Below are 22,998 nucleotides of genomic sequence, written 5' to 3'. Positions count from 1 at the left end.
GCTTAGACACTAGACAATGCTGGAGAACGGAGAGGGACGGAGCGATCGCTTAGTCATTCGGCCAACAAGGTAAAAGTATTGAAGGTATATAGCGTGCACCTATTGCAGACTTGATGATGGCAGATAAAAGAAAACACTTCCGACACCGGGAATCGTACCCGGGCCTCCTGGGTGAGAGCCAGGTGTCCGAGCCACTTGGCCATGCCGGAGAGGGTGGAGCGTTCACTCAGTCATTCGGCCAACAAGGTAAAAGTATTGAAGTTACATTGCGTGCGCAAAGAGGAGACTTAAAGATAGCAGATAAAACAAAAAACGTTCGACACCGGGAATCGTACCCGGGCCTCCTGGGTGAGAGCCAGGTATGCTAGCCACTAGACACTAGACCATGCCGGAGAACGAAGAGGGACGGAGCGATCGCTTAGCCATTCGGCCAACAGGGTAAAAGTATTGAAGAGACATACCATGCGCAAATTGGAGACTCGATGACAGCAGATAAAATAACATACTTCCGCCACTGGGAATCGAACCCGGGCCTCCTGGGAGAGAGCTAGGTATCCTAGCCACTAGACCAGGCCGGAGATAAGAGAGGGATGGAGCGATCGCTTAGTGATTCGGCCAACAGGGTAAAAGTAATGAAGTTACATAGCGTGCACAATTTGCAGACTTGATGATAGCAGATAAAAGAAAACACTTCCGACACGGGGAATCGTGCCCGGGCCTCCTGGCTGAGAGCCAGGTATGCTAGCCACTAGACTATGCTGGAGAACAGAGGGACGGAGCGATCGCTTAGCGATTCGGCCAACAGGGTAAAAGTATTGAAGTTACATTGCGTGCGAGAATTGGAGACTTGATGACAGCAGATAAAAGAAAATACTTCCGACACCGGGAATCGAACCTGGGCCTCCTGGATAAGAGACAAGTATCCTAGCCACTAGACCATGGCGGAGAACGGGGAGGCACGGAGCGATCGCTTAGCCATTCGGCCAACAGGGTAAAACTATTGAAGAGACATACCGTGCACGAAGTGGAGACTTGATGACAGCAGATAAAAGAAAATACTTCCGACACCGGGAATCGAACCCAGGCCTCCTTGGTGAGAGCCAGGTATCCTAGCCACTAGACCATGCCGCAAAGGGGTGGAGCAACCGCTTAGTCATTCGGCCAACAAGGTAAAAGTATTGAAGTTATATAACATGCGCAAATTGGAGACTTGATGATAGCAGATAAAAGAAAATACTTCCGACGCCGGGAATTGCACTCGGGCCTCCTGGGTGAGAGCCAGGTATCCTAGCCACTAGACCATGCCGGAGAACGTAGAGGGACGGAGCGATCGCTTAGCCATTCGGCCAACAGGGTAAAAGTATTGAAGTTACATAGCGTGCGCAAATCGGAGACTTGATGATAGTAGATAAAAGAAAATACTTCCGACACCGGGAAACGCACCCGGGCCTCCTGGGTGAGAGCCAGGTATCCTAGCCACTAGACCATGCTGGAGAACAGAGAGGGACGGAGCGATCGCTTAGCCATTCGGCCAACAGGGTAAAAGTATTGAAGTTCTATAGCGCGCGCAAATTGGAGACTTGATGACAGCAGATAAAAGAAAATACTTCCGACACCGGGAATCGAACCTGGGCCTCCTGGATGAGAGACAAGTATCCTAGCCACTAGACCATGCCGGAGAACAGAGAGGGACGGAGCGATTGCTTAGCGATTCGGCCCACAGGGTAAAAGTATTGAAGTTACATAGCGTGCGCAATTTGGAGACTTGATGATAGCAGATAAAAGAAAATACTTCCGACACCGGGAATCATACCCGGGCCTCCTGGGTGAGAGCCAGGAATCCAAGCCACTAGACCAGGCCGGAGAGGGGTGGAGTGATTGCTTAGTCATTCGGCAAACAATGTAAAAGTATTGAAGTTATATAGCGTGCGCAAATTGTTGACTTGAAGATAGCCGATAAAAAATACTTCCGACACCGGGAATCAAACCCGAGCCCCCTGGGTGAGAGCCAGCTATCCTAGCCACTAGACCACGCCGAGAACGGAGAGGGACAGAGCGATCACTTAGGCATTCGGCCAACAGGGTAAAACTATTGAAGTTACATAGCGTGCGCGAATAGGAGACTTGATGATAGCAGATAAAAAATACTTCCGACACCGGGAATCATACCCGGGCCTCTTGGGTGAGAGCCAGGTATCCTAGACACTAGACCATGCCGGAGAACGGGGAGGCACGGAGCGATCGCTTAGCCATTCGGCCAACAGGGTAAAACTATTGAAGAGACATACCGTGCACGAAGTGGAGACTTGATGACAGCAGATAAAAAAAAAACTTCCGACACCGGGAATCGAACCCAGGCCTCCTGGGTGAGAGCCAGGTATCCTAGCTACTAGACCATGCCGCAAAGGGTTGGAGCAACCGCTTAGTCATTCGGCCAACAAGGTAAAAGTATTGAAGTTATATAACATGCGCAAATTGGAGACTTGATGATAGCAGATAAAAGAAAATACTTCCGACGCCGGGAATTGCACTCGGGCCTCCTGGGTGAGAGCCAGGTATCCTAACCACTAGACCATGCCGGAGAACGTAGAGGGACGGAGCGATCGCTTAGCCATTCGGCCAACAGGGTAAAAGTATTGAAGTTACATAGCGTGCGCAAATCGGAGACTTGATGATAGTAGATAAAAGAAAATACTTCCGACACCGGGAAACGCACCCGGGCCTCCTGGGTGAGAGCCAGGTATCCTAGCCACTAGACCATGCTGGAGAACAGAGAGGGACGGAGCGATCGCTTAGCCATTCGGCCAACAGGGTAAAAGTATTGAAGTTCTATAGCGCGCGCAAATTGGAGACTTGATGACAGCAGATAAAAGAAAATACTTCCGACACCGGGAATCGAACCTGGGCCTCCTGGATGAGAGACAAGTATCCTAGCCACTAGACCATGCAGGAGAATGGAGAGGGACGGAGCGAACGCTTAGTCATTCGGCCAGCAAGGTAAAAGTATTGAAGGTATATAGCGTGCGCAAATTGGAGACTTGATGATAGCCAATAAAAAATACTTCCAACACCGGGAATCAAACCCGGGCCTCCTGGGTGAGAGCCAGATATCCTAGCCGCTAGACCACGCCGAGAAGGGAGAGGGACAGAGCGATCGCATAGCCATTCGGCCAACAGGGTAAAACTATTGAAGTCACATAGCGTGCGAAAATAGGAGACTTGATGATAGCAGATAAAAAAATACTTCCGACACGGGGAATCGCACCCAGGCATCCTGGGTGAGAGCCAGGTAGCTTAGCCACTAGACCATGCTGGAGAACGGAGAGGGACGGAGCGAACGCTTAGTCATTCGGCCAACAAGGTAAAAGTATTGAAGGTATATAGCATGCGCAAATTGGAGACTTGATGATAGCAGATAAAAGAAAATACTTACGACGCCGGGAATAGCACCCGGGCCTCCTCGGTGAGAGCCAGGTATCCTAGCCACTAGACCATGCCGGAGATAAGAGAGGGATGGAGTGATCGCTTAGCGATTCGGCCAACAGGGTAAAATTATTGAAGTTACGTAGCGTGCGCAAATTGGAGACTTGATGATAGCTGATAAAAGAAAATACTTACGACACCGGGAATCAAACCCGGGTCTCCTGGGTGAGAGCTAAGTATCCTGGCCTCTAGACCAGGCTGGAGAATGGAGAGGGACGGAGTGATCGCTTAGCGATTCGGCCAACAGGGTAAAATTATTGAAGTTACGTAGCGTGCGCAAATTGGAGACTTGATGATAGCTGATAAAAGAAAATACTTACGACACCGGGAATCAAACCCGGGTCTCCTGGGTGAGAGCTAAGTATCCTGGCCTCTAGACCAGGCTGGAGAATGGAGAGGGACGGAGTGATCGCTTAGTGATTCGGCCAACAGGGTAAAATATTGAAGTTACATAGCGTGCACATATTGCAGACTTGATGATAGCAGATAAAAAAAAACACTTCCGACACCGGGAATCGTACCCGGGCCTCCTGGGAGAGAGCCAGGTATCCGAGCCACTTGGCCATGCCGGAGAGGGTGGAGCGTTCGCTCAGTCATTCGGCCAACAAGGTAAAACTATTGAAGTTACATTGCGTGCGCAAAGAGGAGACTTAAAGATAGCAGATAAAACAAAAAACGTATGACACCGGGAATCGTACCCGGGCCTCCTGGGTGAGAGCCAGGAATGCTAGCCACTAGACCATGCTGGAGAACAGAGAGGGATGGAGCGATCGCTTAGCGATTCGGCCAACAGGGTAAAAGTATTGAAGTTACATTGCGTGCGCAAATTGGAGACTTGATGATAGCAGATAAAAGAAAATACTTCCGACACCGGGAATCGTACCCTTGCCTCCTGGGTGAGAGCCAGGTATCCTAGATCCTAGACACTAGATCATGCCGGAGAACGAAGAGGGACGGAGCGATCGCTTAGCAATTCGGCCAACAGGGTAAACGTATTGAAGAGACATATCGTGCGCACATTGGAGACTCGATGACAGCAGATTAAAGAAAATACTTCAGACACCGGGAATCGAACCCGGGCCTCCTGGGTGAGAGCCAGGTATCCGAGCCACTTGGCCATGCCGGAGAGGGTGGAGCGTTCACTCAGTCATTCGGCCAACAAGGTAAAAGTATTGAAGTTAGATTGCTTGCGCAAGGAGGAGACTTAAAGATAGCAGATAAAACAGAAAACGTCCGACACCGGGAATCGTACCCGGGCCTCCTGGGTGAGAGCCAGGTATGCTAGCCATTAGACCATGCTGGAGAACAGAGAGGGATGGAGCGATCGCTTAGCGATTCGGCCAACAGGGTAAAAGTATTGAAGTTTCATTGCGTGCGCAAATCGGAGACTTGATGATAGCAGATAAAAGAAAATACTTCCGACACCGGGAATCGTACCCGGGCCTCTTGGGTGAGAGCCAGATATCCTAGCCACTAGACCACGCCGAGAAGGGAGAGGGACAGGGCGAATGCTTAGCCATTCGGACAACAGGGTAAAACTATTGAAGGTACATAGCGTGCGCAAATAGGAGACTTGAAGATAGCAGATAAAAAAATACTTCCGACACGGGGAATCGTGCCCGGGCCTCCTGGCTGAGAGCCAGGTATGCTAGCCACTAGACCATGCTGGAGAACAGAGGGACGGAGCGATCGCTTAGCGATTCGGCCAACAGAGTAAAAGTATTGAAGTTACATTGCGTGCGAGAATTGGAGACTTGATGATAGCAGATAAAAGAAAATACTTCCGACACCGGGAATCATACCCGGGCCTCTTGGGTGAGAGCCAGGTATCCTAGACACTAGACCATGCCGGAGAACGGGGAGGCACGGAGCGATCGCTTAGCCATTCGGCCAACAGGGTAAAACTATTGAAGAGACATACCGTGCACGAAGTGGAGACTTGATGACAGCAGATAAAAGAAAATACTTCCGACACCGGGAATCGAACCCAGGCCTCCTGGGTGAGAGCCAGGTATCCTAGCCACTAGACCATGCCGCAAAGGGGTGGAGCAACCGCTTAGTCATTCGGCCAACAAGGTAAAAGTATTGAAGTTATATAACATGCGCAAATTGGAGACTTGATGATAGCAGATAAAAGAAAATACTTCCGACGCCGGGAATTGCACTCGGGCCTCCTGGGTGAGAGCCAGGTATCCTAGCCACTAGACCATGCCGGAGAACGTAGAGGGACGGAGCGATCGCTTAGCCATTCGGCCAACAGGGTAAAAGTATTGAAGTTCTATAGCGCGCGCAAATTGGAGACTTGATGACAGCACATAAAAGAAAATACTTCCGACACCGGGAATCGAACCTGGGCCTCCTGGACGAGAGACAAGTATCCTAGCCACTAGACCATGCCGGAGAACAGAGAGGGACGGAGCGATCGCTTAGCCATTCGGCCAACACGTTAAAAGTATTGAAGGTATATAGCGTGCGCGAATTGGAGACTTGATGAGAGCAGATAAAAGAAAATACTTCCGACACCGAAATCATACCCGGGCCTCTTGGGTGAGAGCCAGGTATCCTAGACACTAGACACTAGACCATGCCGGAGTACGAAGAGGGACGGAGCGATCGCTTAGCCATTCGGCCAACAGGGTAAAAGTATTGAAGAGACATACCATGCGCAAATTGGAGACTCGATGACTGCAGATAAAAGAAAATACTTCCGCCACTGGGAATCGAACCCGGGCCTCCTGGGAGAGAGCTAGGTATCCTCGCCACTAGACCATGCAGGAGAATGGAGAGGGACGGAGCGAACGCTTAGTCATTCGGCCAACAAGGTAAAAGTATTGAAGGTATATAGCGTGCGCAAATTGGAGACTTGATGATAGCCAATAAAAAATACTTCCAACACCGGGAATCAAACCCGGGCCTCCTGGGTGAGAGCCAGATATCCTAGCCACTAGACCACGCCGAGAAGGGAGAGGGACAGAGCGATCGCATAGCCATTCGGCCAACAGGGTAAAACTATTGAAGTCACATAGCGTGCGAAATAGGAGACTTGATGATAGCAGATAAAAGAAAATACTTCCGACGCCGGGAATTGCACTCGGGCCTCCTGGGTGAGAGCCAGGTATCCTAGCCACTAGACCATGCCGGAGAACGTAGAGGGACGGAGCGATCGCTTAGCCATTCGGCCAACAGGGTAAAAGTATTGAAGTTACAGCGTGCGCAAATCGGAGACTTGATGATAGTAGATAAAAGAAAATACTTCCGACACTGGGAAACGCACCCGGGCCTCCTGGGTGAGAGCCAGGTATCCTAGCCACTAGACCATGCTGGAGAACAGAGAGGGACGGAGCGATCGCTTAGCCATTCGGCCAACAGGGTAAAAGTATTGAAGTCCTATAGCGCGCGCAAATTGGAGACTTGATGATAGCAGATAAAAGAAAACACTTCCGACACGGGGAATCGTACCCGGGCCTCCTGGCTGAGAGCCAGGTATGCTAGCCACTAGACCATGCTGGAGAACAGAGGGACGGAGCGATCGCTTAGCGATTCGGCCAACAGGGTAAAAGTATTGAAGTTACATTGCGTGCGAGAATTGGAGACTTGATGATAGCAAATAAAAGAAAATACTTCCGACACCGGGAATCATACCCGGGCCTCCTGATTGAGAGCCAGGTATCCTAGACACTAGACCATGCCGGAGAACGGGGAGGGACGGAGCGATCGCTTAGCCATTCGGCCAACAGGATAAAATTATTGAAGAGACATATCGTGCACGAATTGGAGACTTAATGACAGCAGATAAAAGAAAATACTTCCGACACCGGGAATCGAACCCAGGCCTCCTGGGTGAGAGCCAGGTATCCTAGCCACTAGACCATGCTGGAGAACAGAGAGGGACGGAGTGATCGCTTAGTGATTCGGCCAACAGGGTAAAATATTGAAGTTACATAGCGTGCACATATTGCAGACTTGATGATAGCAGATAAAAGAAAACACTTCCGACACCGGGAATCGTACCCGGGCCTCCTGAGAGAGAGCCAGGTATCCGAGCCACTTGGCCATGCCGGAGAACAGAGAGGGACGGAGCGATCGCTTAGCCATTCGGCCAACACGTTAAAAGTATTGAAGGTATATAGTGTGCGCGAATTGGAGACTTGATGAGAGCAGATAAAAGAAAATACTTCCGACACCGGGAATCGAACCCGGGCCTCCTGGGTGAGAGCCAGGTATCATAGCCACTAGACCATGCAGGAGAACAGAGAGGGAAGGAGTGATCGCTTAGCGATTCGGCCAACAGGGTAAAATTATTGAAGTTACGTAGCGTGCGCAAATTGGAGACTTGATGATAGCTGATAAAAGAAAATACTTACGACACCAGGAATCAAACCCGGGTCTCCTGGGTGAGAGCTAGGTATCCTAGCCTCTAGACCAGGCTGGAGAATGGAGAGTGACGGAGCGATCGCTTAGTGATTCGGCCAACAGGGTAAAATATTGAAGTTACATAGCGTGCACATATTGCAGACTTGATGATAGCAGATAAAAGAAAACACTTCCGACACCGGGAACCGTACCCGGGCCTCCTGGGTGAGAGCCAGGTATCCGAGCCACTTGGGCATGCCGGAGAGGGTGGAGCGTTCGCTCAGTCATTCGGCCAACAAGGTAAAAGTATTGAAGTTACATTGCGTGCGCAAAGAGGAGACTTAAAGATAGCAGATAAAACAAAAAACGTTCGACACCGGGAATCGTACCCGGGTCTCCTGGGTGAGAGCCAGGTATGCTAGCCACTAGACCATGCTGGAGAACAGAGAGGGATGGAGCGATCGCTTAGCGATTCGGCCTACAGGGTAAAAGTATTGAAGTTTCATTGCGTGCGCAAATTGGAGACTTGATGATAGCAGATAAAAGAAAATACTTCCGACACCGGGAATCGTACCCGGGCCTTTTGGGTGAGAGCCAGATATCCTAGCCACTAGACCACGCCGAGAAGGGAGAGGGACAGGGCGAACGCTTAGCCATTCGGCCAACAGGGTAAAAGTATTGAAGGTATATAGCGTGCGCAAATTGGAGACTTGATGATAGCAGATAAAAGAAAATACTTACGATGCCCGGAATAGCACCCGGGCCTCCTGGGTGAGAGCCAGGTATACTAGCCACTAGACCATGCCGGAGATAAGAGAGGGACGGAGCGATCGCTTAGTGATTCGGCCAACAGGGTAAAAGTATTGAAGTTACATAGCGTGCGCAATTTGGAGACTTGATGATAGCAGATAAAAGAAAATACTTCCGACACCGGGAATCATACCCGGGCCTCCTGGGTGAGAGCCAGGAATCCAAGCCACTAGACCAGGCCGGAGAGGGGTGGAGTGATTGCTTAGTCATTCGGCAAACAATGTAAAAGTATTGAAGTTATATAGCGTGCGCAAATTGTTGACTTGAAGATAGCCGATAAAAAATACTTCCGACACCGGGAATCAAACCCGAGCCCCCTGGGTGAGAGCCAGCTATCCTAGCCACTAGACCACGCCGAGAACGGAGAGGGACAGAGCGATCACTTAGGCATTCGGCCAACAGGGTAAAACTATTGAAGTTACATAGCGTGCGCGAATAGGAGACTTGATGATAGCAGATAAAAAATACTTCCGACACCGGGAATCATACCCGGGCCTCTTGGGTGAGAGCCAGGTATCCTAGACACTAGACCATGCCGGAGAACGGGGAGGCACGGAGCGATCGCTTAGCCATTCGGCCAACAGGGTAAAACTATTGAAGAGACATACCGTGCACGAAGTGGAGACTTGATGACAGCAGATAAAAAAAAACTTCCGACACCGGGAATCGAACCCAGGCCTCCTGGGTGAGAGCCAGGTATCCTAGCTACTAGACCATGCCGCAAAGGGTTGGAGCAACCGCTTAGTCATTCGGCCAACAAGGTAAAAGTATTGAAGTTATATAACATGCGCAAATTGGAGACTTGATGATAGCAGATAAAAGAAAATACTTCCGACGCCGGGAATTGCACTCGGGCCTCCTGGGTGAGAGCCAGGTATCCTAACCACTAGACCATGCCGGAGAACGTAGAGGGACGGAGCGATCGCTTAGCCATTCGGCCAACAGGGTAAAAGTATTGAAGTTACATAGCGTGCGCAAATCGGAGACTTGATGATAGTAGATAAAAGAAAATACTTCCGACACCGGGAAACGCACCCGGGCCTCCTGGGTGAGAGCCAGGTATCCTAGCCACTAGACCATGCTGGAGAACAGAGAGGGACGGAGCGATCGCTTAGCCATTCGGCCAACAGGGTAACAGTATTGAAGTTCTATAGCGCGCGCAAATTGGAGACTTGATGACAGCAGATAAAAGAAAATACTTCCGACACCGGGAATCGAACCTGGGCCTCCTGGATGAGAGACAAGTATCCTAGCCACTAGACCATGCAGGAGAATGGAGAGGGACGGAGCGAACGCTTAGTCATTCGGCCAGCAAGGTAAAAGTATTGAAGGTATATAGCGTGCGCAAATTGGAGACTTGATGATAGCCAATAAAAAATACTTCCAACACCGGGAATCAAACCCGGGCCTCCTGGGTGAGAGCCAGATATCCTAGCCGCTAGACCACGCCGAGAAGGGAGAGGGACAGAGCGATCGCATAGCCATTCGGCCAACAGGGTAAAACTATTGAAGTCACATAGCGTGCGAAAATAGGAGACTTGATGATAGCAGATAAAAAAATACTTCCGACACGGGGAATCGCACCCAGGCATCCTGGGTGAGAGCCAGGTAGCTTAGCCACTAGACCATGCTGGAGAACGGAGAGGGACGGAGCGAACGCTTAGTCATTCGGCCAACAAGGTAAAAGTATTGAAGGTATATAGCATGCGCAAATTGGAGACTTGATGATAGCAGATAAAAGAAAATACTTACGACGCCGGGAATAGCACCCGGGCCTCCTCGGTGAGAGCCAGGTATCCTAGCCACTAGACCATGCCGGAGATAAGAGAGGGATGGAGTGATCGCTTAGCGATTCGGCCAACAGGGTAAAATTATTGAAGTTACGTAGCGTGCGCAAATTGGAGACTTGATGATAGCTGATAAAAGAAAATACTTACGACACCGGGAATCAAACCCGGGTCTCCTGGGTGAGAGCTAAGTATCCTGGCCTCTAGACCAGGCTGGAGAATGGAGAGGGACGGAGTGATCGCTTAGCGATTCGGCCAACAGGGTAAAATTATTGAAGTTACGTAGCGTGCGCAAATTGGAGACTTGATGATAGCTGATAAAAGAAAATACTTACGACACCGGGAATCAAACCCGGGTCTCCTGGGTGAGAGCTAAGTATCCTGGCCTCTAGACCAGGCTGGAGAATGGAGAGGGACGGAGTGATCGCTTAGTGATTCGGCCAACAGGGTAAAATATTGAAGTTACATAGCGTGCACATATTGCAGACTTGATGATAGCAGATAAAAAAAAAACACTTCCGACACCGGGAATCGTACCCGGGCCTCCTGGGAGAGAGCCAGGTATCCGAGCCACTTGGCCATGCCGGAGAGGGTGGAGCGTTCGCTCAGTCATTCGGCCAACAAGGTAAAACTATTGAAGTTACATTGCGTGCGCAAAGAGGAGACTTAAAGATAGCAGATAAAACAAAAAACGTATGACACCGGGAATCGTACCCGGGCCTCCTGGGTGAGAGCCAGGAATGCTAGCCACTAGACCATGCTGGAGAACAGAGAGGGATGGAGCGATCGCTTAGCGATTCGGCCAACAGGGTAAAAGTATTGAAGTTACATTGCGTGCGCAAATTGGAGACTTGATGATAGCAGATAAAAGAAAATACTTCCGACACCGGGAATCGTACCCTTGCCTCCTGGGTGAGAGCCAGGTATCCTAGATCCTAGACACTAGATCATGCCGGAGAACGAAGAGGGACGGAGCGATCGCTTAGCAATTCGGCCAACAGGGTAAACGTATTGAAGAGACATATCGTGCGCACATTGGAGACTCGATGACAGCAGATTAAAGAAAATACTTCCGACACCGGGAATCGAACCCGGGCCTCCTGGGTGAGAGCCAGGTATCCGAGCCACTTGGCCATGCCGGAGAGGGTGGAGCGTTCACTCAGTCATTCGGCCAACAAGGTAAAAGTATTGAAGTTAGATTGCTTGCGCAAGGAGGAGACTTAAAGATAGCAGATAAAACAGAAAACGTCCGACACCGGGAATCGTACCCGGGCCTCCTGGGTGAGAGCCAGGTATGCTAGCCATTAGACCATGCTGGAGAACAGAGAGGGATGGAGCGATCGCTTAGCGATTCGGCCAACAGGGTAAAAGTATTGAAGTTTCATTGCGTGCGCAAATCGGAGACTTGATGATAGCAGATAAAAGAAAATACTTCCGACACCGGGAATCGTACCCGGGCCTCTTGGGTGAGAGCCAGATATCCTAGCCACTAGACCACGCCGAGAAGGGAGAGGGACAGGGCGAATGCTTAGCCATTCGGACAACAGGGTAAAACTATTGAAGGTACATAGCGTGCGCAAATAGGAGACTTGAAGATAGCAGATAAAAAAATACTTCCGACACGGGGAATCGTGCCCGGGCCTCCTGGCTGAGAGCCAGGTATGCTAGCCACTAGACCATGCTGGAGAACAGAGGGACGGAGCGATCGCTTAGCGATTCGGCCAACAGAGTAAAAGTATTGAAGTTACATTGCGTGCGAGAATTGGAGACTTGATGATAGCAGATAAAAGAAAATACTTCCGACACCGGGAATCATACCCGGGCCTCTTGGGTGAGAGCCAGGTATCCTAGACACTAGACCATGCCGGAGAACGGGGAGGCACGGAGCGATCGCTTAGCCATTCGGCCAACAGGGTAAAACTATTGAAGAGACATACCGTGCACGAAGTGGAGACTTGATGACAGCAGATAAAAGAAAATACTTCCGACACCGGGAATCGAACCCAGGCCTCCTGGGTGAGAGCCAGGTATCCTAGCCACTAGACCATGCCGCAAAGGGGTGGAGCAACCGCTTAGTCATTCGGCCAACAAGGTAAAAGTATTGAAGTTATATAACATGCGCAAATTGGAGACTTGATGATAGCAGATAAAAGAAAATACTTCCGACGCCGGGAATTGCACTCGGGCCTCCTGGGTGAGAGCCAGGTATGCTAGCCACTAGACCATGCCGGAGAACGTAGAGGGACGGAGCGATCGCTTAGCCATTCGGCCAACAGGGTAAAAGTATTGAAGTTCTATAGCGCGCGCAAATTGGAGACTTGATGACAGCACATAAAAGAAAATACTTCCGACACCGGGAATCGAACCTGGGCCTCCTGGACGAGAGACAAGTATCCTAGCCACTAGACCATGCCGGAGAACAGAGAGGGACGGAGCGATCGCTTAGCCATTCGGCCAACACGTTAAAAGTATTGAAGGTATATAGCGTGCGCGAATTGGAGACTTGATGAGAGCAGATAAAAGAAAATACTTCCGACACCGAAATCATACCCGGGCCTCTTGGGTGAGAGCCAGGTATCCTAGACACTAGACACTAGACCATGCCGGAGTACGAAGAGGGACGGAGCGATCGCTTAGCCATTCGGCCAACAGGGTAAAAGTATTGAAGAGACATACCATGCGCAAATTGGAGACTCGATGACTGCAGATAAAAGAAAATACTTCCGCCACTGGGAATCGAACCCGGGCCTCCTGGTAGAGAGCTAGGTATCCTCGCCACTAGACCATGCAGGAGAATGGAGAGGGACGGAGCGAACGCTTAGTCATTCGGCCAACAAGGTAAAAGTATTGAAGGTATATAGCGTGCGCAAATTGGAGACTTGATGATAGCCAATAAAAAATACTTCCAACACCGGGAATCAAACCCGGGCCTCCTGGGTGAGAGCCAGATATCCTAGCCACTAGACCACGCCGAGAAGGGAGAGGGACAGAGCGATCGCATAGCCATTCGGCCAACAGGGTAAAACTATTGAAGTCACATAGCGTGCGAAATAGGAGACTTGATGATAGCAGATAAAAGAAAATACTTCCGACGCCGGGAATTGCACTCGGGCCTCCTGGGTGAGAGCCAGGTATCCTAGCCACTAGACCATGCCGGAGAACGTAGAGGGACGGAGCGATCGCTTAGCCATTCGGCCAACAGGGTAAAAGTATTGAAGTTACAGCGTGCGCAAATCGGAGACTTGATGATAGTAGATAAAAGAAAATACTTCCGACACTGGGAAACGCACCCGGGCCTCCTGGGTGAGAGCCAGGTATCCTAGCCACTAGACCATGCTGGAGAACAGAGAGGGACGGAGCGATCGCTTAGCCATTCGGCCAACAGGGTAAAAGTATAGAAGTCCTATAGCGCGCGCAAATTGGAGACTTGATGATAGCAGATAAAAGAAAACACTTCCGACACGGGGAATCGTACCCGGGCCTCCTGGCTGAGAGCCAGGTATGCTAGCCACTAGACCATGCTGGAGAACAGAGGGACGGAGCGATCGCTTAGCGATTCGGCCAACAGGGTAAAAGTATTGAAGTTACATTGCGTGCGAGAATTGGAGACTTGATGATAGCAAATAAAAGAAAATACTTCCGACACCGGGAATCATACCCGGGCCTCCTGATTGAGAGCCAGGTATCCTAGACACTAGACCATGCCGGAGAACGGGGAGGGACGGAGCGATCGCTTAGCCATTCGGCCAACAGGGTAAAATTATTGAAGAGACATATCGTGCACGAATTGGAGACTTAATGACAGCAGATAAAAGAAAATACTTCCGACACCGGGAATCGAACCCAGGCCTCCTGGGTGAGAGCCAGGTATCCTAGCCACTAGACCATGCTGGAGAACAGAGAGGGACGGAGTGATCGCTTAGTGATTCGGCCAACAGGGTAAAATATTGAAGTTACATAGCGTGCACATATTGCAGACTTGATGATAGCAGATAAAAGAAAACACTTCCGACACCGGGAATCGTACCCGGGCCTCCTGAGAGAGAGCCAGGTATCCGAGCCACTTGGCCTTGCCGGAGAACAGAGAGGGACGGAGCGATCGCTTAGCCATTCGGCCAACACGTTAAAAGTATTGAAGGTATATAGTGTGCGCGAATTGGAGACTTGATGAGAGCAGATAAAAGAAAATACTTCCGACACCGGGAATCGAACCCGGGCCTCCTGGGTGAGAGCCAGGTATCATAGCCACTAGACCATGCAGGAGAACAGAGAGGGAAGGAGTGATCGCTTAGCGATTCGGCCAACAGGGTAAAATTATTGAAGTTACGTAGCGTGCGCAAATTGGAGACTTGATGATAGCTGATAAAAGAAAATACTTACGACACCAGGAATCAAACCCGGGTCTCCTGGGTGAGAGCTAGGTATCCTAGCCTCTAGACCAGGCTGGAGAATGGAGAGTGACGGAGCGATCGCTTAGTGATTCGGCCAACAGGGTAAAATATTGAAGTTACATAGCGTGCACATATTGCAGACTTGATGATACCAGATAAAAGAAAACACTTCCGACACCGGGAACCGTACCCGGGCCTCCTGGGTGAGAGCCAGGTATCCGAGCCACTTGGGCATGCCGGAGAGGGTGGAGCGTTCGCTCAGTCATTCGGCCAACAAGGTAAAAGTATTGAAGTTACATTGCGTGCGCAAAGAGGAGACTTAAAGATAGCAGATAAAACAAAAAACGTTCGACACCGGGAATCGTACCCGGGCCTCCTGGGTGAGAGCCAGGTATGCTAGCCACTAGACCATGCTGGAGAACAGAGAGGGATGGAGCGATCGCTTAGCGATTCGGCCTACAGGGTAAAAGTATTGAAGTTTCATTGCGTGCGCAAATTGGAGACTTGATGATAGCAGATAAAAGAAAATACTTCCGACACCGGGAATCGTACCCGGGCCTTTTGGGTGAGAGCCAGATATCCTAGCCACTAGACCACGCCGAGAAGGGAGAGGGACAGGGCGAACGCTTAGCCATTCGGCCAACAGGGTAAAAGTATTGAAGGTATATAGCGTGCGCAAATTGGAGACTTGATGATAGCAGATAAAAGAAAATACTTACGATGCCCGGAATAGCACCCGGGCCTCCTGGGTGAGAGCCAGGTATACTAGCCACTAGACCATGCCGGAGATAAGAGAGGGACGGAGCGATCGCTTAGTGATTCGGCCAACAGGGTAAAAGTAATGAAGTTACATAGCGTGCACAATTTGCAGACTTGATGATAGCAGATAAAAGAAAACACTTCCGACACCGTGAATCGTACCCGGGCCTCCTGGCTGAGAGCCAGGTATGCTAGCCACTAGACCATGCTGGAAAACAGAGAGGGACGGAGTGATCGCTTAGCGATTCGGCCAACAGGGTAAAAGTATTAAAGTTATATAGCGTGCGCAATTTGGAGAATTGATGATAGCAGATAAAAGAAAATACTTCCGACACCGGGAATCATACCCGGGCCTCCTGGGTGAGAGCCAGGAATACAAGCCACTAGACCATGCCGGAGAGGGGTGGAGTGATTGCTTAGTCATTCGGCAAACAATGTAAAAGTATTGAAGTTATATAGCGTGCGCAAATTGTTGACTTGAAGATAGCCGATAAAAAATACTTCCGACACCGGGAATCAAACCCGAGCCCCCTGGGTGAGAGCCAGCTATCCTAGCCACTAGACCACGCCGAGAAGGGAGAGGGACAGAGCGATCGCATAGTGATTCGGCCAACAGGGTAAAATATTGAAGTTACATTGCGTGCACAAAGAGGAGACTTAAAGATAGCAGATAAAACAAAAAACGTTCGACACCGGGAATCGTACCCGGGCCTCCTGGGTGAGAGCCAGGTATGCTATCCACTAGACACTAGACCATGCCGGAGTACGAAGAGGGACGGAGCGATCGCTTAGCCATTCGGCCAACAGGGTAAAACTATTGAAGAGACATATCGTGCACGAATTGGAGACCTAATGACAGCAGATAAAAGAAAATACTTCCGACACCGGGAATCGAACCCAGGCCTCCTGGGTGAGAGCCAGGTATCCTAGCCACTTGACCATGCCGCAGAGGGGTGGAGCGCCCGCTTAGTCATTCGGCCAACAAGGTAAAAGTATTGAAGTTATATAACATGCGCAAATTGGAGACTTGATGATAGCAGATAAAAGAAAATACTTCCGACGCCGGGAATCGCACCCGGGCCTCCTGGGTGAGAGCCAGGTATCCTAGCCACTAGACCATGCAGGAGAGCAGAGAGGGAAGGAGTGATCGCTTAGCGATTCGGCCAACAGGGTAAAATTATTGAAGTTTCGTAGCGTGCGCAAATTGGAGACTTGATGATAGCTGATAAAAGAAAATACTTACGACACCGGGAATCAAACCCGGGTCTCCTGGGTGAGAGCTAGGTATCCTGGCCTCTAGACCAGGCTGGAGAATGGAGAGGGACGGAGTGATCGCTTAGTGATTCGGCCAACAGGGTAAAATATTGAAGTTACATAGCGTGCACATATTGCAGACTTTATGATAGCAGATAAAAGAAAACACTTCCGACACCGGGAATCGTACCCGCGCCTCCTGGGTGAGAGCCAGGTATCCGAGCCACTTGGCCATGCCGAAGAGGGTGGAGCGTTCGCTCAGTCATTCGGCCAAAAAGGTAAAAGTATTGAAGTTACATTGCGTGCGCAAAGAGGAGACTTAAAGATAGCAGATAAAACAAAAGACGTATGACACCGGGAATCGTACCCGGGCCTCCTGGGTGAGAGCCAGGAATGCTAGCCACTAGACCATGCTGGAGAACAGAGAGGGATGGAGCGATCGCTTAGTGATTCGGCCAACAGGGTAAAAGTATTGAAGTTACATTGCGTGCGCAAATTGGAGACTTGATGATAGCAGATAAAAGAAAATACTTCCGACACCGGGAATCGTACCCTTGCCTCCTGGGTGAGAGCCAGGTATCCTAGATCCTAGACACTAGATCATGCCGGAGAACGAAGAGGGACGGAGCGATCGCTTAGCCATTCGGCCAACAGGGTAAACGTATCGAAGAGACATATCGTGCGCAAATTGGAGACTCGATGACAGCAGATTAAAGAAAATACTTCCGAAACCGGGAATCGAACCCGGGCCTCCTGGGTGAGAGCCAGGTATCCGAGCCACTTGGCCATGCCGGAGAGGGTGGAGCGTTCACTCAGTCATTCGGCCAACAAGGTAAAAGTATTGAAGTTAGATTGCTTGCGCAAGGAGGAGACTTAAAGATAGCAGATAAAACAGAAAGCGTCCGACACCGGGAATCGTACCCGGGCCTCCTGGTTGAGAGCCAGGTATGCTAGCCACTAGACCATGCTGGAGAACAGAGAGGGATGGAGCGATCGCTTAGCGATTCGGCCAACAGGGTAAAAGTATTGAAGTTTCATTGCGTGCGCAAATCGGAGACTTGATGATAGCAGATAAAAGAAAATACTTCCGACACCGGGAATCGTACCCGGGCCTCTTGGGTGAGAGCCAGATATCCTAGCCACTAGACCACGCCGAGAAGGGAGAGGGACAGGGCGAATGCTTAGCCATTCGGCCAACAGGGTAAAACTATTGAAGTTACATAGCGTGCGCAAATAGGAGACTTGATGATAGCAGATAAAAAAATACTTCCGACACGGGGAATCGCACCCGGGCCTCCTTGGTGAGAGCCAGGTAGCTTAGCCACTAGACCATGCTGGAGAACGGAGAGGGACGGAGCGAACGCTTAGTCATTCGGCCAACAAGGTAAAAGTATTGAAGGTATATAGCGTGCGCAAATTGGAGACTTGATGATAGCAGATAAAAGAAAATACTTACGACGCCGGGAATAGCACGCGGGCCTCCTGGGTGAGAGCCAGGTATCCTAGCCACTAGACCATGCCGGAGATAAGAGAGGGACGGAGCGATCGCTTAGCGATTCGGCCAACAGGGTAAAAGTATTAAAGTTACATTGCGTGCGAGAATTGGAGACTTGATGATAGCAGATAAAAGAAAATACTTCCGACACCGGGAATCATACCCGGGCCTCCTGGGTGAGAGCCAGGTATCCTAGACACTAGACTATGCCAGAGAACGGGGAAGGACGGATCGATCGCTTAGCCATTCGGCCAACAGGGTAAAACTATTGAAAAGACATACCGTGCACGAATTGGAGACTTGATGATAGCAGATAAAAGAAAATAACTCCGACACCGGGAATCGAACGCAGGCCTCCTGGGTGAGAGCCAGGTATCCTAGCCACTAGACCATGCCGCAGAGGGGTGGAGCGACCGCTTAGTCATTCGGCCAACAAGGTAAAAGTATTGAAGTTATATAACATGCGCAAATTGGAGACTTGATGATAGCAGATAAAAGAAAATACTTCCGACGCCGGGAATCGCACCCGGGCCTCCTGGGTGAGAGCCAGGTATCCTAGCCACTAGACCATGCTGGAGAATGTAGAGGGACGGAGCGATCGCTTAGCCATTCTGCCAACAGGGTAAAAGTATTGAAGTTACATAGCGTGCGCAAATCGGAGACTTGATGATAGTAGATAAACGAAAATACTTCCAACACCGGGAAACAAACTCGGGTCTACTGGGTGAGAGCTAGGTATCCTAGCCACTAGACCGTGCCGGCGAACAGAGAGGGAGGGAGCGATCCCTTAGCCATTCGGCAAACAGTGTAAAAATATTTAATTTACATAACATGCGCAAATTGGAGACTTGATGATAGCAGATAAAAGAAAATAGTTCCGACGCCGGGAATCGCACCCGGGCCTCCTGGGTGAGAGCCAGGTATCCTAGCCACTAGACCATGCAGGAGAGCAGAGAGGGAAGGAGTGATCGCTTAGCGATTCGGCCAACAGGGTAAAATTATTGAAGTTTCGTAGCGTGCGCAAATTGGAGACTTGATGATAGCTGATAAAAGAAAATACTTACGACACCGGGAATCAAACCCGGGTCTCCTGGGTGAGAGCTAGGTATCCTGGCCTCTAGACCAGGCTGGAGAATGGAGAGGGACGGAGTGATCGCTTAGTGATTCGGCCAACAGGGTAAAATATTGAAGTTACATAGCGTGCACATATTGCAGACTTGATGATAGCAGATAAAAGAAAACACTTCCGACACCGGGAATCGTACCCGGGCCTCCTGGGTGAGAGCCAGGTATCCGAGCCACTTGGCCATGCCGAAGAGGGTGGAGCGTTCGCTCAGTCATTCGGCCAAAAAGGTAAAAGTATTGAAGTTACATTGCGTGCGCAAAGAGGAGACTTAAAGATAGCAGATAAAACAAAAAACGTATGACACCGGGAATCGTACCCGGGCCTCCTGGGTGAGAGCCAGGAATGCTAGCCACTAGACCATGCTGGAGAACAGAGAGGGATGGAGCGATCGCTTAGTGATTCGGCCAACAGGGTAAAAGTATTGAAGTTACATTGCGTGCGCAAATTGGAGACTTGATGATAGCAGATAAAAGAAAATACTTCCGACACCGGGAATCGTACCCTTGCCTCCTGGGTGAGAGCCAGGTATCCTAGATCCTAGACACTAGATCATGCCGGAGAACGAAGAGGGACGGAGCGATCGCTTAGCCATTCGGCCAACAGGGTAAACGTATCGAAGAGACATATCGTGCGCAAATTGGAGACTCGATGACAGCAGATTAAAGAAAATACTTCCGACACCGGGAATCGAACCCGGGCCTCCTGGGTGAGAGCCAGGTATCCGAGCCACTTGGCCATGCCGGAGAGGGTGGAGCGTTCACTCAGTCATTCGGCCAACAAGGTAAAAGTATTGAAGTTAGATTGCTTGCGCAAGGAGGAGACTTAAAGATAGCAGATAAAACAGAAAGCGTCCGACACCGGGAATCGTACCCGGGCCTCCTGGTTGAGAGCGAGGTATGCTAGCCACTAGACCATGCTGGAGAACAGAGAGGGATGGAGCGATCGCTTAGCGATTCGGCCAACAGGGTAAAAGTATTGAAGTTTCATTGCGTGCGCAAATCGGAGACTTGATGATAGCAGATAAAAGAAAATACTTCCGACACCGGGAATCGTACCCGGGCCTCTTGGGTGAGAGCCAGATATCCTAGCCACTAGACCACGCCGAGAAGGGAGAGGGACAGGGCGAATGCTTAGCCATTCGGCCAACAGGGTAAAACTATTGAAGTTACATAGCGTGCGCAAATAGGAGACTTGATGATAGCAGATAAAAAAATACTTCCGACACGGGGAATCGCACCCGGGCCTCCTTGGTGAGAGCCAGGTAGCTTAGCCACTAGACCATGCTGGAGAACGGAGAGGGACGGAGCGAACGCTTAGTCATTCGGCCAACAAGGTAAAAGTATTGAAGGTATATAGCGTGCGCAAATTGGAGACTTGATGATAGCAGATAAAAGAAAATACTTACGACGCCAGGAATAGCACGCGGGCCTCCTGGGTGAGAGCCAGGTATCCTAGCCACTAGACCATGCCGGAGATAAGAGAGGGACGGAGCGATCGCTTAGCGATTCGGCCAACAGGGTAAAAGTATTAAAGTTACATTGCGTGCGAGAATTGGAGACTTGATGATAGCAGATAAAAGAAAATACTTCCGACACCGGGAATCATACCCGGGCCTCCTGGGTGAGAGCCAGGTATCCTAGACACTAGACTATGCCAGAGAACGGGGAAGGACGGAGCGATCGCTTAGCCATTCGGCCAACAGGGTAAAACTATTGAAAAGACATACCGTGCACGAATTGGAGACTTGATGATAGCAGATAAAAGAAAATAACTCCGACACCGGGAATCGAACGCAGGCCTCCTGGGTGAGAGCCAGGTATCCTAGCCACTAGACCATGCCGCAGAGGGGTGGAGCGACCGCTTAGTCATTCGGCCAACAAGGTAAAAGTATTGAAGTTATATAACATACGCAAATTGGAGACTTGATGATAGCAGATAAAAGAAAATACTTCCGACGCCGGGAATCGCACCCGGGCCTCCTGGGTGAGAGCCAGGTATCCTAGCCACTAGACCATGCTGGAGAATGTAGAGGGACGGAGCGATCGCTTAGCCATTCTGCCAACAGGGTAAAAGTATTGAAGTTACATAGCGTCCGCAAATCGGAGACTTGATGATAGTAGATAAACGAAAATACTTCCAACACCGGGAAACAAACTCGGGTCTACTGGGTGAGAGCTAGGTACATAAGGTATGTAACTGCGCAAAAAACTGACGGAAACAAGAAGGAGAGAAAAAGGAAGAAAAGCGATCGCTCCTTCCCTCTCTGTTCTCCGGTATGGTCTAGTGGCTAGGATACCTGGCTCTCACCCAGGAGGCCCGGGTTTGATTCCCGGTGTCGGAAGTATTTTCTTTCATCCGCTGTCATCAAGTCTCCAATTTGCGAACGCTATATAACTTCAATACTTTTACCCTGTTGGCCGAATGGCTAAGCGATCGCTCCGCTCCACTCTGTTCTCTGGCATGGTCTAGTGGGTAGGACACCTAGCTCTCACCCAGGAAACCCGGGTTCGATTCCCGCTGTCGGAAGTATTTTCTTTAGCCGCTGTCATCAAGTCTCCAATTCGCGCACGCAATGTAACTTCAATAGTTTTACCCTGTTGGCCGAATCGCTAAGCGATCGCTCCGTCCCTCTCCAATCTTCGGAATGGTCTAGTGGCTAATATACCTGGCTCTCACCCAGGTGGCCCTAGTTTGTTTCCCGTTATCGGAAGTATTTTTTATCTGCTATCATCAAGTCTCCAATTTGCGCACGCTATACACCTTCAATACTTTTACCTTGTTGGCCGAACGACTAAGCGATCACTCCGTCCATCTCCGTTCTCCAGCATGGTCTAGTGGCTAAGCTACCTCTCTCTCACCCAGGAGGCCCGGATGCGATTCCCCGTGTTGGAAGTATTCTTTTATCTGCTATCATCAAGTCTCCTATTCGCGCACGCTATGTAACTTCAATAGTTTGTCCCTGTTGGCCGAATGGCTAAGCGATCGCTCCGTCCCTCTCCGTTCTTGGCGTGTTCTAGTGGCTAGGATATCTGGCTCTCACCCAGGCGGCCCGGGTTCGATTACCGGTGTCGGAAGTATTTTTATCGGCTATCATCAAGTCTCCGATTTGCGCACGCAATGTAACTTCAATACTTTTACCTTGTTGGCCGAATGACTAAGTGATCGCTCCATTCTCTCCAGCATGGTCTAGGGGCTTGGATACCTGGCTCTCACCCAGGAGGCCCGGGTACGATTCCCGGTGTCGGAAGTGTTTTCTTTTATCTGCTATCATCAAGTCTGCAAATTGTGCACGCTATGTAACTTCAATACTTTTACCCTGTTGGCCGAAAGGCTAAAGGATCGATCTTGTCTCTCTCCATTCTCCAGCATGGTGTAGTGGCTAGGATACGTAGCTCTCACCCAGGAGACCCGGGTTCGATTCCCGGTGTCGTAAGTATTTTTTTTATCTGCTATCATGAAGTCTCCAATTTGCCCAAGCTACGTAACTTCAATACTTTTACCCTTTTGGCCGCATCGCTAAGCGATCGCTCCTTCCCTCTC

The 22,998-nt window shown here is 50.1% G+C and overlaps 23 non-coding genes across 23 annotated transcripts; 2 read left to right on the top strand and 21 right to left on the bottom strand.

The window, feature by feature from the left end:
* Positions 1–1,059: 1,059 nt before the first annotated feature.
* Positions 1,060–1,131, bottom strand: TRNAE-CUC (transfer RNA glutamic acid (anticodon CUC)). The gene has a single exon. It is a non-coding gene; the product is annotated as a tRNA-Glu (tRNA).
* A 291-nt stretch (positions 1,132–1,422) lies between these two features.
* On the bottom strand, positions 1,423–1,494 carry TRNAE-CUC (transfer RNA glutamic acid (anticodon CUC)). Its single transcript has one exon. It is a non-coding gene; the product is annotated as a tRNA-Glu (tRNA).
* Positions 1,495–2,332: 838 nt separating this feature from the next.
* TRNAE-CUC (transfer RNA glutamic acid (anticodon CUC)) lies at positions 2,333–2,404 on the bottom strand. Its single transcript has one exon. It is a non-coding gene; the product is annotated as a tRNA-Glu (tRNA).
* Positions 2,405–2,510: 106 nt separating this feature from the next.
* On the bottom strand, positions 2,511–2,582 carry TRNAE-CUC (transfer RNA glutamic acid (anticodon CUC)). Its single transcript has one exon. It is a non-coding gene; the product is annotated as a tRNA-Glu (tRNA).
* Positions 2,583–2,695: 113 nt separating this feature from the next.
* TRNAE-CUC (transfer RNA glutamic acid (anticodon CUC)) lies at positions 2,696–2,767 on the bottom strand. The gene has a single exon. It is a non-coding gene; the product is annotated as a tRNA-Glu (tRNA).
* A 2,682-nt stretch (positions 2,768–5,449) lies between these two features.
* On the bottom strand, positions 5,450–5,521 carry TRNAE-CUC (transfer RNA glutamic acid (anticodon CUC)). Its single transcript has one exon. It is a non-coding gene; the product is annotated as a tRNA-Glu (tRNA).
* An 849-nt stretch (positions 5,522–6,370) lies between these two features.
* Positions 6,371–6,443, bottom strand: TRNAE-CUC (transfer RNA glutamic acid (anticodon CUC)). The gene has a single exon. It is a non-coding gene; the product is annotated as a tRNA-Glu (tRNA).
* Positions 6,444–7,289: 846 nt separating this feature from the next.
* TRNAE-CUC (transfer RNA glutamic acid (anticodon CUC)) lies at positions 7,290–7,361 on the bottom strand. Its single transcript has one exon. It is a non-coding gene; the product is annotated as a tRNA-Glu (tRNA).
* Positions 7,362–7,658: 297 nt separating this feature from the next.
* Positions 7,659–7,730, bottom strand: TRNAE-CUC (transfer RNA glutamic acid (anticodon CUC)). Its single transcript has one exon. It is a non-coding gene; the product is annotated as a tRNA-Glu (tRNA).
* A 1,567-nt stretch (positions 7,731–9,297) lies between these two features.
* Positions 9,298–9,369, bottom strand: TRNAE-CUC (transfer RNA glutamic acid (anticodon CUC)). The gene has a single exon. It is a non-coding gene; the product is annotated as a tRNA-Glu (tRNA).
* Positions 9,370–9,475: 106 nt separating this feature from the next.
* On the bottom strand, positions 9,476–9,547 carry TRNAE-CUC (transfer RNA glutamic acid (anticodon CUC)). Its single transcript has one exon. It is a non-coding gene; the product is annotated as a tRNA-Glu (tRNA).
* A 113-nt stretch (positions 9,548–9,660) lies between these two features.
* On the bottom strand, positions 9,661–9,732 carry TRNAE-CUC (transfer RNA glutamic acid (anticodon CUC)). Its single transcript has one exon. It is a non-coding gene; the product is annotated as a tRNA-Glu (tRNA).
* Positions 9,733–11,503: 1,771 nt separating this feature from the next.
* TRNAE-CUC (transfer RNA glutamic acid (anticodon CUC)) lies at positions 11,504–11,575 on the bottom strand. The gene has a single exon. It is a non-coding gene; the product is annotated as a tRNA-Glu (tRNA).
* An 840-nt stretch (positions 11,576–12,415) lies between these two features.
* Positions 12,416–12,487, bottom strand: TRNAE-CUC (transfer RNA glutamic acid (anticodon CUC)). Its single transcript has one exon. It is a non-coding gene; the product is annotated as a tRNA-Glu (tRNA).
* Positions 12,488–13,336: 849 nt separating this feature from the next.
* TRNAE-CUC (transfer RNA glutamic acid (anticodon CUC)) lies at positions 13,337–13,409 on the bottom strand. Its single transcript has one exon. It is a non-coding gene; the product is annotated as a tRNA-Glu (tRNA).
* An 846-nt stretch (positions 13,410–14,255) lies between these two features.
* On the bottom strand, positions 14,256–14,327 carry TRNAE-CUC (transfer RNA glutamic acid (anticodon CUC)). Its single transcript has one exon. It is a non-coding gene; the product is annotated as a tRNA-Glu (tRNA).
* A 297-nt stretch (positions 14,328–14,624) lies between these two features.
* TRNAE-CUC (transfer RNA glutamic acid (anticodon CUC)) lies at positions 14,625–14,696 on the bottom strand. The gene has a single exon. It is a non-coding gene; the product is annotated as a tRNA-Glu (tRNA).
* Positions 14,697–16,459: 1,763 nt separating this feature from the next.
* On the bottom strand, positions 16,460–16,531 carry TRNAE-CUC (transfer RNA glutamic acid (anticodon CUC)). The gene has a single exon. It is a non-coding gene; the product is annotated as a tRNA-Glu (tRNA).
* Positions 16,532–18,837: 2,306 nt separating this feature from the next.
* TRNAE-CUC (transfer RNA glutamic acid (anticodon CUC)) lies at positions 18,838–18,909 on the bottom strand. Its single transcript has one exon. It is a non-coding gene; the product is annotated as a tRNA-Glu (tRNA).
* Positions 18,910–20,130: 1,221 nt separating this feature from the next.
* Positions 20,131–20,202, bottom strand: TRNAE-CUC (transfer RNA glutamic acid (anticodon CUC)). The gene has a single exon. It is a non-coding gene; the product is annotated as a tRNA-Glu (tRNA).
* A 1,205-nt stretch (positions 20,203–21,407) lies between these two features.
* On the bottom strand, positions 21,408–21,479 carry TRNAE-CUC (transfer RNA glutamic acid (anticodon CUC)). Its single transcript has one exon. It is a non-coding gene; the product is annotated as a tRNA-Glu (tRNA).
* Positions 21,480–21,727: 248 nt separating this feature from the next.
* Positions 21,728–21,799, top strand: TRNAE-CUC (transfer RNA glutamic acid (anticodon CUC)). Its single transcript has one exon. It is a non-coding gene; the product is annotated as a tRNA-Glu (tRNA).
* Positions 21,800–21,912: 113 nt separating this feature from the next.
* Positions 21,913–21,984, top strand: TRNAE-CUC (transfer RNA glutamic acid (anticodon CUC)). The gene has a single exon. It is a non-coding gene; the product is annotated as a tRNA-Glu (tRNA).
* The last annotated feature ends 1,014 nt before the right edge of the window (positions 21,985–22,998 follow it).

Source organism: Rhipicephalus microplus, unplaced genomic scaffold (assembly GCF_043290135.1).
Source record: "Rhipicephalus microplus isolate Deutch F79 unplaced genomic scaffold, USDA_Rmic scaffold_21, whole genome shotgun sequence".
Lineage (NCBI taxonomy): Eukaryota > Metazoa > Arthropoda > Arachnida > Ixodida > Ixodidae > Rhipicephalus > Rhipicephalus microplus.
The sequence above is the reverse complement of the archived record's forward strand: the minus strand, read 5'-3'. Positions and strand labels throughout refer to the sequence as shown.